This window comes from Macrobrachium nipponense, chromosome 48 (assembly GCF_015104395.2).
Source record: "Macrobrachium nipponense isolate FS-2020 chromosome 48, ASM1510439v2, whole genome shotgun sequence".
NCBI classification, from domain to species: Eukaryota; Metazoa; Arthropoda; class Malacostraca; order Decapoda; family Palaemonidae; genus Macrobrachium; species Macrobrachium nipponense.
In genome coordinates this window covers 14,908,330-14,924,800 of record NC_087223.1, presented here as the reverse complement: position 1 = coordinate 14,924,800, position 16,471 = coordinate 14,908,330, and the positions used below count along the sequence as shown (strand labels likewise).

The following is a 16,471-nucleotide window of genomic DNA, read 5'->3' as shown; positions in this document are numbered from 1 at the left end:
GGAGAAAAGGAAGTCTCAGGGAAAAGACTTCTTTTGCCCTGCCACCTTCGAGACTTAGTGGGAAGGCTGGCATTTGGTATGAGACGGAGAAGACGTAGGTATTGACTTCCCTCGTCAGCCCAAGGAGACTTCGCCAGCATTGTGGATGCCTCGGAGGAGGTCTCACCTGTCCTCTTCGAAAGTTTCATGGTCTACTACGGAAATGGACTACCACCTTAAAGGCCTCTTTCGGACGTTAGAGGTCTTCAACTTTCTAGATTGGTGTTTGGGAGTTTCTGGATGCCAAGTCTAGGAGTTCCGACTCGATTAGTCTGGGGGAGCTGTCCAGCGTAATGTCGTGCATGGACAAGGCCGTCAGAGATGGTTCGGAGGAGCTTACAGCTCACTTTTGCACAGGGCTCTTGAAGAAGAGATCCCTGTTTTGTTTTTCAATTTTACAGCGAATCTGTTTCTCCGTCACAGAAAGCAGACTCGCTCTTCGCTCCTTTTTCGGATCATCTCTTCCCCAGGCTATGGTAAAAGACATTGCGACCAGTCTACAGGAGAAGGCCACGCAAGATCTCCTCGCACAATCTTCAAGGAGACCTGCGGTTCCTTCGTCCTCGGGAGTTTCGATTCTCAAGAAATCGAAGCCCTTCGAGGTAGTTCTTCCTCGAGACCAGCCCCTCGAGGAAGAGGCACTTCCAGAGGCAGAGCCACGGCGCTGGCCAAGAACAAGAAGTGAAGCAGAAGTCCTTCAGTCACCGGTTGGAGCCAGGCTTCAGCTTTTTGCGCAAGCCTGGGAAGAGAGAGGTGCGGACATGGTCCGTGGACATCTTAAAGAAGGGTTACCGGATCCCGTTCCTGAAACCACCCCCGCTGTCTACGACAGCCCAGGGACATGTCTCCTTCCTATCGGGGAGAAAAAGCAACAAGTGCTTTACGATCTGTTAGATCAGATGATCGTGAAACACGCCGTAGAAACAGGTCTCCGACTTGAATTCCCCCGGATTTTACAACAGACTGTCGTGGTGCCAAAGCAGTCGGGGAATGGCGACCGGTACTCGATGTCAGCAACCTGAACCTCTTTGTCATCAAGCAGAGGTTCAAGATGGAGACACCTCAGTCAGTGATGGGAGCCTTGAGAACCGGGGGATTGGATGGCTTCACTAGATCTCCAGGACGCGTATTTCCACGTCCCCATCCACCCCCAGTCCAGGAAATACCTGCGGTTTGTCCTGAAAGGAAAAGTGTTTTCTTTTAATTCAGGGCTCTCTGCTTTGGACTCAGCACTGCTCCCATGGTATTCACCCTACTGATGAAGAACATTGCGAGGTGGCTTCATCTTTCCAATGTCAGGATCTCTCTCTACCTGGACGACTGGCTCGTACGAGCCTCCTCGAAAGACGGTGTCTGGAGGACCTTCACACGACTTTTGTCGTTAACGACAGTCCCTGGGGCCTCTGGTGAACCTCGAAAAGTCACATCTGACCCCTTCTCAGTCTTTAGTCTATCTGGGGATTCAGATGGACCTCAGTGGCTTTTTCGGGCTTTTCCGTCCCAGGGGCGACAACTAGATTGCCTAAGCAAAGTGTCAACCTTTCTGGGGAAGGAATCATGCTCGTGAGGGAATGGATGAGTCTGCTGGGGACCATTTCCTCACTGGAGAAGTTTGTTTCTAGGGAGGTTGCACCTCAGACCTCTTCAATTCTTCCTTGCCGACAATTGGAAGCACCAAAACACTTTGGGATTCGATTCTGGTGTTATCAGAAGAGGTAAAGGAACACCTAAGATGGTGGACCGACCCTTTGAAGCTCGCAGAGGGTCTTTCCCTCAAGCTTCAGAACCCGACCTAGTGTTGTTTTCCGACGCGTCTTCCACGGGGTGGGGAGCAACACTGGGGGGAAGGAAGTGTCAGGCACCTGGAGAGGGGAACAGGTGTCCTGGCTACATAAACCTCAAGGAGCTGGCAGCAGTTCATCTGGCGCTCCAGTTCTTTCAGAACGAAGTCTCCGGCAATGTGGTGCAGATCAACTCGGACAACACCACAGCCCTGGCATACCTCAAGAAACAGGGAGGAACCCACTCTCGATCCCTGTTCTTCCTTGCAAAGGAGATCCTGTTATGGGCGAAGGCACACGACGTCTCTATACTGACGAGATTCATATCAGGGGTAGAAAACGTCCGTGCAGATCTGCTCAGTCGACAAGGTCAACTTCTGCCGACGGAGTGGGACCCTTCATCAGGAAATATGCCAGAGGTTGTGGAAGTTATGGGGATGTCCTCTCGTAGACATCTTCGCAACTTCCAGGACAACGAGACTCCCGCTGTACTGCTCACCAGTTCTAGACCCAGGAGAGCAGTAGCAGTAGACGCCCTTCTTTGGGACTGGGACGGGACTAGACGTATATGCCTTTTCCCCCGTTTCAGATCCTATGGAAGTAATAGAAGATTCGCGGCATCAGAGGGAACGAGGATGACTCCTCATCGCCCCCTTCTGGCCACGCGACGACTGGTTCACAGAGGTCATGTCCTTTCTTGTAGACTTTCCGAGGACTCTGCCTCCAAGGATAGATCTGCTCAAAAACAGCCCCACTTCGAGAGGTATCACAAAAACCTCCCGCTCCTGAGTCTGACTGCGTTCAGGACCCATCCGAAGTTGGCCAGAGCGAGGGTTTTTCAAGACCATTGGCGAAAGCAATCGCAACGGCAAGAAGACCTTCTTCTATTGCCGTATACCAATCAAGTGGGCTGTTTTTTCCGGAGCTGGTGCAAGGAAGAAAGACATTTCCTCCACCTCTACCTCTGTGAGCCAGATCGCAGACTTCCTTCTCTACTTGAGAAATGAGTTCGCTTAGCGGTGCCTACGATAAAAGGCTACAGAAGTGTGCTTTCTGTAGTCTTTAGGCATAGAGGACTGGACTTAGCCAACGACAAGAGACCTTCATGATCTTCTTAAGTCTTTTCGAGACTTCGAAGGTACCTCAACCAAGAGTCCCTTCTTGGAATTTTAGACATTGTTCTAAAGTTTTTGATGTCCAGTAATTTTTGAACCTCTCAACTTAGCTTCGCTTAGAAACCTTACAAGGAAGACACTTTTTCTAACTGCTCTGGCGACGGCGAAGAGAGTTAGTGAGATCCAGGCTATAAGCAAGCATGTTGGGTTTAAGAACTCTGATGCGGTTTGTTCTTTAAGCCCTATGTTCTTAGCAAAGAACGAAGAAAACCCGTCCAACCCTTGGCCCAAGACATTTGAAATCAAGGGTTTGACAGAGATCGTGGGTAATGAGCCAGAGAGAGTCCTGTGCCTGTCAGGGCTCTCAAATTCTATTTAGACAGAACGAAGGACTGTAGAGGACCTTCGGGCAACTTGTGGTGCTCGGTTAAGAAGCCCGATCTTCCCTGTCAAAGAACGCGCTTTCTTTCTTTTTGAGAGACACCATTAAGGAAGCTCATTCCACATGTAGTGGATAGTGACATGAAGCTTTTGAAAGTGAATGCCCACGAGGTGAGGGCTATTTCGACCTCGATAGCCTTTCACAGAAATATGGCACTCAGTGACATTTTGAGTGCCACATATTGGCGGAGCAACTCGGTGTTCGCTTCACACTACCCGCGGGAGGTGAAAGCGACATACGAACATTGCTCGTCGCTTGGACCATACGTCGCTGCAGACACTGTTTTGGGGCAGGAGTAGCGCTCATCCTTTCCTTTAGTGGTTAGATGAGCTTTTAATTGTGTTTGTGTTTTTTTTTGGTTGTGGGGTTGACCGCCCGAGGCGGATCTCCCTTCTTTAGTCTAGTTTAGTGGTATACCTTTGGTAGACTAGGCCAGGTGGTTTTTTTACTTCGTTGCCCTCATTGTATGGTCAATGGTCTAGTCACATCGTGGTCACGCACCGTTGACAGATCATCTTGAGTGCACCAGCTATATAGGTCTCTACCCTCGCTGGCAACTCTAATAGCACAAGCAGACTTACGCGGCAGTAACCACGAAGTCAGCTATGCTAACAGGTAAGGAATCAAGATATCATTTATCTGCATATATATGTTTCCTAAAATCTTCTATTCTGTCTACTCCCACCACCAAGGTGGATTCAGCATATATATAATCTGACAGGTAAGTTTCATGAACAAAATGATATTGTAATGATACAATTAAGTTTTAGTTCATACTTACTGCAGATATATATAATTAATACCCACCCACCTCCCTCAGGAGACAGTGGAAATAAAATTATGAATAGAAAATGGGAATGATTCCTGATACCCGCCTCCCAGCGGCGGGAATGGTACTAACCACCTGACTCCCACTACGTGTGTCGTAAGTTTTTTAATTTCTGTCGACTTCGGAAATACAGCATATATATATCGCCAGGTAAGTATGAACAAACTTAATTGTATCATTACAATATCATTTTTTGTCTCTTGGTACAAGGACAAGTGTCTTATTTCTTTACGATTAGTGATTCACGATACCCTTTATAAATTACGGCACTGGGTGTAATGCACTATAGCAAAATCTCGTTCATGTTAAGAGTGTTCGTTACAGAAATAGGTATTGCCCAAAAACGTGCTTGCACTGTCTCTGAAACCCATAGTAGACATGCTGCTTAGTTGTCAATCAAGTTTTTATAACCAAGTATTTTTTACAAGCTAGCTATTGAATAAATTTGTATTTTTCTCAGTCAAAACATATGCTCCTCAATGCTAACTTTCCTCTTTTAACGACTTTCTGGTCATTGCAAATTCGGCCCCATTAATTTTCTTATGGTGCGAAAACAGACAGAGGCCCATGGACCGAAAACGATTGCGTCACACTACGGCGATAATCCAGCAGTAAAACATCTTCATATATCCAAAAGTAAATAATAAAGATATATATGTGCATTACGATTATAACAATTACATGTATAGCTGATAACAATCTGCATGAATAACTGGTAAACTGTTCTGCAATGACAGTTGAGTATAGCATTATTTACAATAGGTACGAAAGTCAAGATGTTGTGACGTCATAATACAGAACTTGAAAGAACGTTCTAATTCAGAAAAATAATTACTTAAATTTGAGTCAGAGTCGATTACTTTTCAATAACGAATATTTTCAAATTAAGCATCATAAATATGTAAAATATTGATGTTTTACTACTTATGTAAAAATTAGCTAAGAGCACGCTTCTCGTCGTCATCTACCAAAACAGCTGTTTACTCCTGGCTTGTTTGTTGGTGAAATCGTGTTTCGATTGTTGTGATAAAAGTGCTCCAGCGTCTGTGGGTACAGTGGTGTGCGGATTTATCACAGGAAATGGAAAGTTTGTTGACACAAGCGACTCCGTAAACATCGAGATGGCGTCAATCTTCGAAACATTTTTAGTTGTAAGTAAAAATTTCTAAAGCGTTTTGGTGAGATTTCCACTGCCGTGGGGGCCATTTTCAGTACCCTCTGTTTAAATCTTAAAATTTGGCCTTAATTTCTAACTTTGGAGAAAATACTTCCTTCGAAAGGAGAGTAGAGGTCTTTAGCTCCGTTTCTCACCAACAAGAAGTCGCGACTGATGCCCATCTCGGGTGTCAGGACGCGTTATAATGTACTTTTTCGGAGGGTGGCAAGCGTTGAATGTAGGTGGCCTGGTTGGCCTGCCGTGGTGATCTACCCTAGGCAGTTTTGAAATCAAATATGGCGGTAATCGCGTGACTGGCCGTTCTAACCACAGACAATCCACCATCTTTCCCAGCCTCCCAGCACTCATTTGAACAATGTTAGTGTATATATGTAACGTTTATTGATCTTACTCAAGATTGCAGTTGTAATCAGCACAATAAAACAAAATTTTGTTTCCTATATGTGTGAAAGTATGAAACTTTTTATTCCTGGGGTCATGGTTTGAACTGAATTCATTTTTACCTTGTAATCGGTGGTTTTATCCTTATTGCCATCACAACTGAAACTCCACAGTGCTTATTTGATTGTAATTATACTCATTTTGGTCTTAATTAACTCCAAATTGCACTTTAACTACGTTGCAGTTCCTGGTTCCTAAGCGCTCACTCCACAAACACAGTTGCGGGCAGCACACGACTACACGATTCATGAGGTGCAAAGTTTTATTCCCTTAATTGTTTACTTTACTCATTATTTAGTTTAACTTTACTTTGTTACTTCAAAAGGTTTATTTAATTCATGTCTATTATCCTTTTTTGCAACCAAATTAACCCCGAAAATTTACAGATATTTTTGAAGTAGATACGAGCAGACGATGGCAAAATGACTCATTGTCGCCAATCAAGTGGAGCTTCACACATACGCCGATGCATTTATAAACTGTTTCCATGAATTCTAGTTTTCATAGTAATGCAATAATGATAAAAATGCTCTAATATGTGTATATACTACAAATAGATATGCTAATTTCACTTATTTCTCCGCTTTTGTGTAAGTCTTATACCCAGTTTGGAGGGTAATCACATACCAATTGGCAACACTGATAAACAATTGATGAGCGTGAAGAACGCCGCAGGTACCGTTCACAGCAAAACTGTTGATATTTGAGTCAGGAATCTAGTTACTTTTTCAAAAGCGAATATTTTCAAATTAATAATCATGAATATGTAAAAAATTTATGCAATTCATGACCTTATACTGCCATTTAACTATTTATTTAAAGAATTATCTAGTGCACGCTTCTTCTTCTTCTTCCAAAAATCGTAGTTCCCTTGGAAAAGTCGTGGTTGAAAGTCATTGTTTGTGATTTTTGTGAACAAAGTGCTCCAGCGTCTATGGGTACAAGTGGTGTGCGGATTTAGCACATGGAATGGGAAGTTTATTGACACAAGCGACTCCGCAAACATCGAGATGGCGTTAATCTTTGAAATATTTGGAGTTGTAAGTAAAAATTTTGAAAGCGTTATGGAGGTAGTGTGCACTGCGTAGACCCAGACTTTTCATTACCCTCTGTTTAATCTTAAAATATGACCTTAATTTCTAACTTTGGAGAAAATACATACAGTAATACCTTGGGTTACGAATTTAATCCGTTCCAGAACCTGCTTCGTAATCTAAAAAAAAAATTCGTAACCTGGATGGATCCCAGAAGAATGTTATAAAAAAGCAAATAATGCGTTCCACCCGACCATGAATGACCATTTCAATTCATATTTTTCCATTTATTTTTGTTCACTAAGGTTTAAAATTCGTGTAGGAATTACATAAAATTATAAAATTGAAGAATGAAATTAAATATAAACTCTAGATTTAATATGCATGCACAGTAAAACCTGAACTTTACCTTTGGCGAGTGTGGCTGCTGCTTGACGGAGACGGGAGGAGGGGAAGGGGAGGAGAGAGAGGGGTAGGGCTTGGGGGGGGGGGGGGGGTGGGGGGGGGGGGGGGGAATCTCCCTCCATGAACACTTCTGGAAGACTTTCTGGTTCTTTCTCTAGAGAGCACCGTTCACTACGATCACTAATTTTACGCTTACGCGGACTGTGTCGTCTTTCACAATATTGAAAAAATATTTTTCTATGGAGGCTTGCTTTTGCCTGTTCTTTAAAATTTTATAGAATTACCCACCCCATTATCGATAAACAAATTTGTTGCACTTTTACGAGCCTTTTCGCAAATGATGCTCTCACTTACGGAATCTCCTGCCAGCTGCTTCTCGTTTATCCAAACCATGAGCAAATTTTCTACATCGTCGAGAATATAGGCCGTTGTTTCGTCAATACTGTGACACCTTTTGATGCTTTACTGGCTTTAATTCTTCCTTTTTCTTCAAAATAGTGCAGATCGTTGATTGCGACCGCTTGAAGAATGCTGCAATGTCTTTACACACGCTCGCCTTTATCATGCATTTTGGATAATTTCCTTCTTCATTTCGACTGTAATCATCTTCTTCTTTCTTATGCTTTCCTTCTTGCTGCTTGCCTTCGTCACCTTGGGAGCCATTGTCTTTAGTATTTGGGTAATAGTAATGTATAAGCACTATCACGGAAACACAACACGTGCGCAAATCACTAAGCAAATTTGAGAGCGTATCACGGACTGATGCGTTCAATCTTACCGCCAGCGAGATAGTGAAAGAGTTATGGTTTAAAAAGGTCAAGGGATGCGTGGGAGGAAGTCACGTGACCCTCGTTAGTTTTGGCCGAAAAAAATGCGTTCGCAGAGATCCCACGCTCATCCGATGTCCATGTAAACAAAGCAGGCGTTAAGTTTTGGCCGAAAAAAATGCGTTCGCAGATCCCACGCTCATCCGATGTCCGATGTAAACAAAGCAGGCGGCCTCCCATGATGGAAATTCGCGCATTCGTATTCCAAGTGAAATTCGTATTCCAGAATGAGGGCGTCACTTCGTAAGTTAAAAAATTCGTATACTAATCGGTTCGTAACCCAAAGTATTACTGTACTTTGAAAGGAGAATAGAGGTCTCAAGCTCCTTCTCTCACCACCAACAACTCGTGACTGATGACCATCTCCTGTGTCAGGATGTGTTAAAGTACTTTTTCGGAGGGTGGCTTCAAAAGCGGTGGAAACTGGATCCGCTAGTCCCATCGGTTGTTCCCCCTACATCTTTAAGCCTACCATTCAAAAGATTGAAGTTTCATCAATATAATGTGATATATGAAAACGCCATACAAACTAAAATAAGCATGGGAGCTCTTTGTAAAATATGTTTTCAAGGCAGTTTTTAAATCCGATATGGTGTCCACCGACTGAGGTGCCATTCGTATCCACAAATGATCCAACATCTTTCCTAGCTTTCTCAGCACTCATTTGAACAATGTTAGCGTATATATGTAACGTTCATTGATCTTACTCAAGATTGCAGTTGTAATCAGCACAATAAAACAAAATTTTGTTGCCTATATTAGTGAAAGTATGAAACTTCTTATTCCTGGGGTCATGGTTTGAACTGAAATTCATTTTTACCTTGTAATCGGTGGTTTTATCCTTACTGCCATCACAACAGGAACTCCACAGTGCATATTTGATTGTAATTATACATATTTTGGTCTTAATTCACTCCAAATTGTACTTTAACTACATTGCAATTCCTGGTTCCTAAGCACTCACTCCACAAACACAGTTGCGGGCAGCACACTACTACACGATTCATGAGGTGCAAAGCTTTATTCCCTTAATTGTTTACTTTACTCATTATTTAGTTTAACTTTACTTTGTTACTTCAAAATGTTTATTTAATTCATGTCTATTATCCCTTTTTTGGGATAATAGACCCCGAAAAATTACAGATACATACGTATTTCTAAAGTAGATACGAGCAGATGGCAAAATGACTCATCGTTGCCAATTTACTGGAGCTTCACACATACGCCGATGCATTTACAAACTGTTTCCATGAATTCAAGTTGTCATAGTAATGCAATAATGATAAAATTGCTCTAATATGTATTTGTTCCTACACAATATTCAAACCCTTTGTCCTTTACATAAGGAATTACTTTCGCTGTAGCTGGAATTACGGCTGTTAAACTCTTGAACAAGATGGTTAGGCAGTAACTACCGTGTGGCAGGCGGGTAGGCCAGCCTGCCCGGATGTAAACACTCCACTTTGCCTTCGGCTGTCTTCCGATGAAGATGTTTTTGTGAGCTCTTGCTGACTGGCCATTGATCATTTTCATGGTGGGATCTTTCTTTTTGTTTTTTAAATAATATGTATATACGGTGTTTGATATTAATATTGAATTCAATCGATTCAATTCATATGCAAACCCACTTTTTGTGCTTGCCTTTATAGCCGCCTTTCTACTTTGTGTTAAGAGTCGGCGGCAAAGGTATGCCAACATTTTTATTATTTACGTACTTTCGCCCTTTAACGTGAGGACGAGATATGTATTTATCGTGAGGACGAGACATGTATTTAACGTGAGTGATACTGATCCTGTAACGAGATAAGTATTCATCCGAAATTTACGCTTGACTTTTGAATTACGTTTAGTGGAACTTACAGAGGTTTGTTTTTTTTGTCAGGTAATTACTCTTCTTCCAGAGTTTGTCCTTTGTTTTGTTTTTTCAGGTAATTATCTTCTTCCAGTTTTTTTTCAGGTAATTACTCTTCTCCTTCATCCTTTCACTTACTATTGGACGAAGGTAGAAGAGGGGGCTTGTGGTGTTGGTGTTGGGGGATCACCTCTCACTTTGGAGGGCAGTGCCCTTGGATGCGAGAGATATCCTTATTTCTTTTAAATAATTTTTTCTTTATTTTACAGACTAACAGTGGTGATTGTGTTTACAGCAGTATTGGTTGGATAGCTCTTTGTATTAGTTATCCCAACCTTGGAATTGTACCTGTGACTTGTAGCATGTTGTGATACTGATCCTCAGGTGTGTGTACTGATCCCCTGCTGGTAATCATATTCATTTACACTACTACCCTGGAGTTACGTCACTGGATGAAACTTTACGCCGCTGCCCTGTGATGCTTAACTATTCCTGTTGGTAGAAGTATTGCAGAATTTAGAGGAATCAAAGAGGAAGAGAGCTCGTCAGGTGTCGTCATCCTCCTCTTCGAGATCATCATATTTTCATCAGTCCACCCCTTCGACTCCTAAGGCTCTTTGCCGTAAGGAGAAGGTTGTCTCCCCCCCTAAGAAGTCTCGTCACGGGAGTTCTAAGGGTCTGTCTCCTCAACTGAGGAGGCGGTTGGGTCTTCCACTGGCAATCCCATCCCTTCGGGAACGGGAACCGTCACGCTGTCCGCAGGGTCTAGCGTGTCGGGAGCCATAGAAGAGCAAACTTCGGTTCGCACTTCTGCTGCTAGTCCTAGAAGTTCTGCCCCTAAGACTAGTTCCATGCCGGGCGCTCGTTTGCGAGTCCCCGAGTGCACGTAATCTTCGGATTCATGTGCATCCAGAGTCATTGATGCTGAGTCCACTCACCGTCATGACTTGGGTACAGGGTGGAAGAAAGGAGCGAGTCGCTCAGGTGACTCGCGCCTTGCCAGTGATCGCTCTCACGGTGATTGCTCGGTTCCCAGGGTTGATGTGACTGTCCCGCGGCATCCACCAGCGACCGTTGGAGGCTCCCCATCCATTCCTCTTGAGAGGTTTCGGCCTCGTTGAGGACTTGGACGAGCCAGAAGACGGTATCGGCTCTCTCCAGTCAGGTGCACGCTAAGCCCCACCCAGACAACGGTCACGTTCTCACAACCGACCATTCTCGGTGGTGGCAGACGCTTCGCCTGCCATACGAGAGTTTCGTAACCCCCCTCGGGGAATTGTCCTCTCCACTGCTGCTCCTTCAGGTCCTCCTTCCCAGGCCTGCTGCTTCGGCAGCTGCCACAGACCCGTCCTGGATGGGAGAACCTTCTGCTGTCCTGAGGAAGAGGAAGGTGTCGTCGTCATCTTCATCGTCGTCTTCTGCCACCTCTTCCCCTTCGACTTCCAAGGCCCCCCAACCGAGGAAGAAGAAGGTGGCCTTGCCCCCCACTAAGAAGTCTTGCGCAGAGACTTCTAAGGGTCTGTCTCGCTCCGGTGAGACAGGTGGGTCTTCCGCTGGTCCTCCCGTTCCTCTGGGAACGGGGCCCGTCTCTCCTTCCTCAGGAAAGAAGAAGACGGGGACTGTGGAGGTACCAGCCACCGCTGGTACCTCCACTCCCGGCTCCAGAGGTTCTACCTCCGGACCAGGAACCGTCTTGGCCACTCGCTCACAAGCGTCACTAAGCATACGGTCACTTATGTGGCGAGGCTGGGAAGAGATCCCCCCCTGGTCTCCAGGAACAGCTTCGGCTGCTTCTGGGACTGTGTTAGTGGCTGGTAGCAGTTCCCCTAACGCACGAGACCAATGCTACCGTCCTTGGTCCAGTGCTTCTCCGCAAGGACACCACTGGTCCAGACCTGCAGCTCGATCACCACCGTGGCTTGGCGATCGCCTGCAGTCCTCCCAGCCTACCGGTTCTGCTGGTAGGCAGGGTAGGAGCGTCAGATCTCCCTCACCTGTCCCTTCAACCTCCTTGGGCTACACTGGGAGGAATGAGGTGAACAGGAGTGACTGTGAGGAGTGCGCTTCTTACGGTCCGGCCACAAGAGCCTATGAGCCTGGTTCGGTCTTGGGGACCGAACATCATACGCTCAAGTGGTTGGAGGATATCGGCGGGGGTGGGGGTTGGGTGGGGTGGGGGCGGCCTGGTGAGGACGATGACACTTTCCTAGACTCACGGAGTGACCATCACCACTGTTCACATGACGGTCCCGCTGGACCGCGCACGCAGAGACCAGTGTGGGTTCCCCCTTCGGTCCTCTTGAGAGGTTTCGGCCTCGACGAGGACTGGGACGTGTCGGAGGACGGTATCAACTCTCTCCTATCAGGTGCACGCTCAGCCCCACCCAGACGACAGTCACGATGGTGGTAGACGTTTCGCCTACAGTACGAGTTTCGTAACCCTCCTTGGGAAAACATTTTCTCCAGACGGTAATGTTTCCTAGACTCTTGGAGCGGCCATCATTGCAGTTTGATGGCTGCCCGTGACTCGCTTCTCTGGCTGCTAGTTCCACTGGCAAAGTGAGCAAGAGCATCCAGTCTTCCTCCCCAATTCCCTCTCTTCCTATGGCTACGCCAGGAGGGGTGACATGAATGGGAGGGATCCTGCAGAGTGCCCTTTGTAGGATTCAGTGTCAGGGACTGCGTTCCTGGAGGGACCTTTGGGTCCTACCGGACTTAAGTCCATGTCGTTGTGGAAGGATCTTGCCCATTCCTTCTCGATTTCTACGGGAATCGGTGAGGACCACATCCCGATGATTGTCTGACGAAATTTGGGGGATTTCGCCGAGCTCTTAAAATTCTTCGGAATTTCTAGCACTCTCTGAGTGTTTTTGTCTTCTATGATCTGCAAACACTTGGGCAAGACCACAATCCAGAGTGGGCGAGACGAGAATTCCTGATAGTTGTTACTACGATAATTGGGAATCTCGCCAAATGCTCAGATTTCTTGGAATTTCTGGTGTCTCAAGAGTGTTTTTGTTTTCCTGTAATTTCCCAACACACTGTCGAGACAGACATTCCCGGTAATTGTTATTATGAACTCGGAAGTCTCGCTAAGCCATTAAATTCCTGGAATTTCTAGTGTTCGAAGGAAGTACAGTGGACCCCCGTATTCGCGTTCTCCGGATTCGCGGACTCACACATTCGCGGATTTCTCTCGGGAACGTTTCCCTGCATTATTCGTGGAAAATTCGTGCATTCGCGTTATTTTTCTATGAGAAATATCCACAAATTCCTGGTTTTGTTATCAATTTCATCATAAAATGCACTTTTGTGATATAACTATTAAAAAACCAAGTATGAAAATTTTAGTGGTTTTTCTTAAGTTTTAACTAACAAAATAGGCTGTTTTATCGTTTTTATAGGGGTTCCAAACATTCGCGGATTCTAACTATTCGCGGGGGTGTCTGGTATACGCATCCCCGCGAATACGGGGACCACTGTACTGCTGCTGAAGGAAGATATCTTCCTTCAGGCAAGATATCTTCCTTCAGCAAGCATTCAGCAGTACAGTGTTCCCCCCGTATTCGCCTCAGTACGCGGTCACCCTTGGGATAGAGAAGAACGGGCAATAACAGTCAATCCTTCTCTCTTTTTTTTCCCTTTACTTCTTGGTTATACCAGAATGAACAAGGAAATAAGAGGAATTCAGTGGAGTTTACTCCTTGGAATTCGAACCCGAGAGACTGTTTTTGGCTCAATCCTAGGGTCTTACCGAACATACGTCAATCTGTTCGGGATGGATAGCACCGAGAGTTTGAATGCCTCTCCAGTGCTACCAGTTTTCGGAACATCCAGTTCGCTTGAACTAGTTCGTCTTCGGTATCCTGTTATCACCATAGAAGTTCCTTCCTTCGGGAAAACTTCGCCTTCGCTTTCTTCATTAGAGAATGAAGGTTGGTCTGCTTCCAGTACCTTATTCTTGTCCCTTAAATGGTAGAAGAATTAGGCTAGAGTGTAGTTACAGGAAACCCCTACCATATACTATAGCTGGTTTCACTTAAGGTAGATTCTTGGGTGAGCCCTATGCCTACGAGGGAACGTTTGTTTGGCAGGCGCTGATTGGCTGGGAGCTGCCTACTCGCAGTACCAGCCAATCATCGGCCGCCAAACAAACGCCTCTTAAGCATATGGCTCATCCAGGAATCTATCTTAAGTGAACCAGCTATAGTATGTTGCTCTTGCAACATGCTTCTCTTATCAGTTGCAATTGTCCAAGTAGTAGGCAAATATCTGTAAGTTATTCTTCTGGTATGTGACCTGAAGCTCAGGACAGCCTTTCGGTCTTCTCTAGAGTTAACTGGTTTTGATTTTGAGATAACTAGTCGTATTGTTTCCCAACAGCACCACAGCCTTTGCATTATCACCAAACAGGAAGGTTTTCTTCCCTTCCATTTCGGTTGAAATGCAAATGCTTGAGTGTATTTTTTTTTGCGCTTGATGGTTCTAGCTGAACGCAGCTCAGTATAAAACAAGTTGAGCAAGTGGTATACGGCTCTACCTCGGTCACTGCTCGCTCTCCGAGATTCTTTTCAGTTTGGTATTGTTTCTCCTCTGTCGAGGAATTCTCGCATAATCCCCATCTTTCCTGCACACATTTGCCATTGGCAAAGTTTTTCAGACAGAGATATATCTTATTAGACTAGTTATCATCTTTCTGTTTACCCAACAGTATAACAAAAGTCTGTAGCCAAGTCTTCTGTTCCATCGCATCTGCCCCATTGGCTGCTGTGATGACGCACAATGATTTTCTTCAGACAATTTGAGTTTTGTCCTCTAAATTACATTTCCTAATTTGTAGGGGGTCAGCTATTCTTTGTTCACCCCGAAATTGTAAAATGAAATAATGGAAAAACTTTGCCTGTTCTCCACCTGACTAGCTTTGCTTCCAAAGTAAATAGAAACTTCCTTCGTGATCCAGCCCACAAGAAGCAGTTCGTCAGGCAGTACAATCCCTGTTTTTCATTACTGAAAGACTCTGCCTTCATTGCAAGCTCTGACTTTCTCACCGAGCAGCAATGAAATGGCGGAATAACTTATCCAGTCCACTGTAAAACAACAGGAATTAAAATTGTCTTCACTGGTTGGTGTCGTTGACAGAACTTTTTCCATGATCAGAATCATGAGAGTTTACTTCTCTCGGTTCAGGTGTATGACGTAGGTCTGTATTCACCTTAGTCGTTCACTAAGTAATATAGATTTATTTCTCCTTGGGTGAGATTCAACCACTGATGAGAAAACTCTTGCCATCACAGGGACCTCGGTCTCTAGAAGGCAACTTGACTCGTCGGTAATGTGCATTGCATTTGCCTCGTGAGAATCATCATCTCGTCTCTCAACATTGTTGGCAAACAAGATAGACGATTTGTATGGTTGTTCTCAGCATAAGCATTCAATAGGTTTCATGTTGTGACCATGTCTCGGATGTGTGGCAGCTCAATCAGTCGGCATCTGTTGACGAGTCTGAATCCTTCGTGATCTCCTATGCTGTGGACTTTTTATTGGTTGATCCAGATCAGTCATTACTTTGTCCTATTGGTGTGTTTCTGTACATATAAAGGATCGACACCCTTCATTGAATGTCGATGCCTTATCCACTGCAGGCTGCCAATGCAAAGTGTCCAATGCAATGACACGTATTTCTCCAAGTCTTACGAGATTGTGAGAGACTTCTCTGCAGTTGGATACGTCCAATGGCTGGGTACATTTCATCACTTCGAAGAATATGTAGAAACCGGAAGATAGATGAGGTCTATCCCAACATAATTATATCTTTCTTCTTTCGGGTCTGCTCACAGGTCCTTGAAACTCTCTCCTTAGACTTGGATGGTGGTGTATACTCACGGGTCGTGTTTTGCTTACCTGTCTCCTTCAAGAGGACAAGTTGCATCTCGCCTATGGTGTGCGGTTCTAAAGATAAGAAGGATGCAAGAGTGACTGGCCTCTCCACCTTACCTTCCTCATCCTTCTACTCCTCTTCCTTCAGGTTGAGGATAGGACTCGAACTTACACTAATTGGTCGGGCGATTGATTCAGTAAACTTAAACATCGAGCTTCCTTCTATTTTTCTTATCATAATCGTAAAGCAAGCTCCCGCTCCTTCCTCTAGCAAGGGGAGGAATGGGAGCTGACAATAATGCAAACCCTTCCCAGAACTTTGCATTAATGTCTCTTCTCTAAATATTCTTCCCAGCCCTTTTTCCTTTTTCCGATGGGTTTGCAATTCCTCACTCATGTTGAAAAGGCTCAGAAGTCTGACTTTTGATCATGCAGCTCCTACACTCCGATTAAGTTGTCAGAGGCAGGGCACTCCCCGTCACTCTTACAGCCAGGAGGAATAGCCCAGGTGCGCAGAGCACCAGTCAGCTGTAGAGGCTCACTCATTCATTCCTCCCACCAATCAGTAAGTCTTCCTTATGTAAAGGACTGAGGGTTTGCATATCTTGTACGAACAAATCACAATTTTTTGAAAGTAAATTGTATTTTTCCT

The 16,471-nt window shown here is 44.8% G+C and overlaps 1 protein-coding gene across 1 annotated transcript in view; it reads left to right on the top strand.

The window, feature by feature from the left end:
• The window catches only part of LOC135205053 (actin nucleation-promoting factor WASL-like), a 250,054-nt gene that overhangs the window by 36,522 nt on the left and 197,061 nt on the right, over window positions 1–16,471 (top strand). The window lies entirely within an intron of this gene.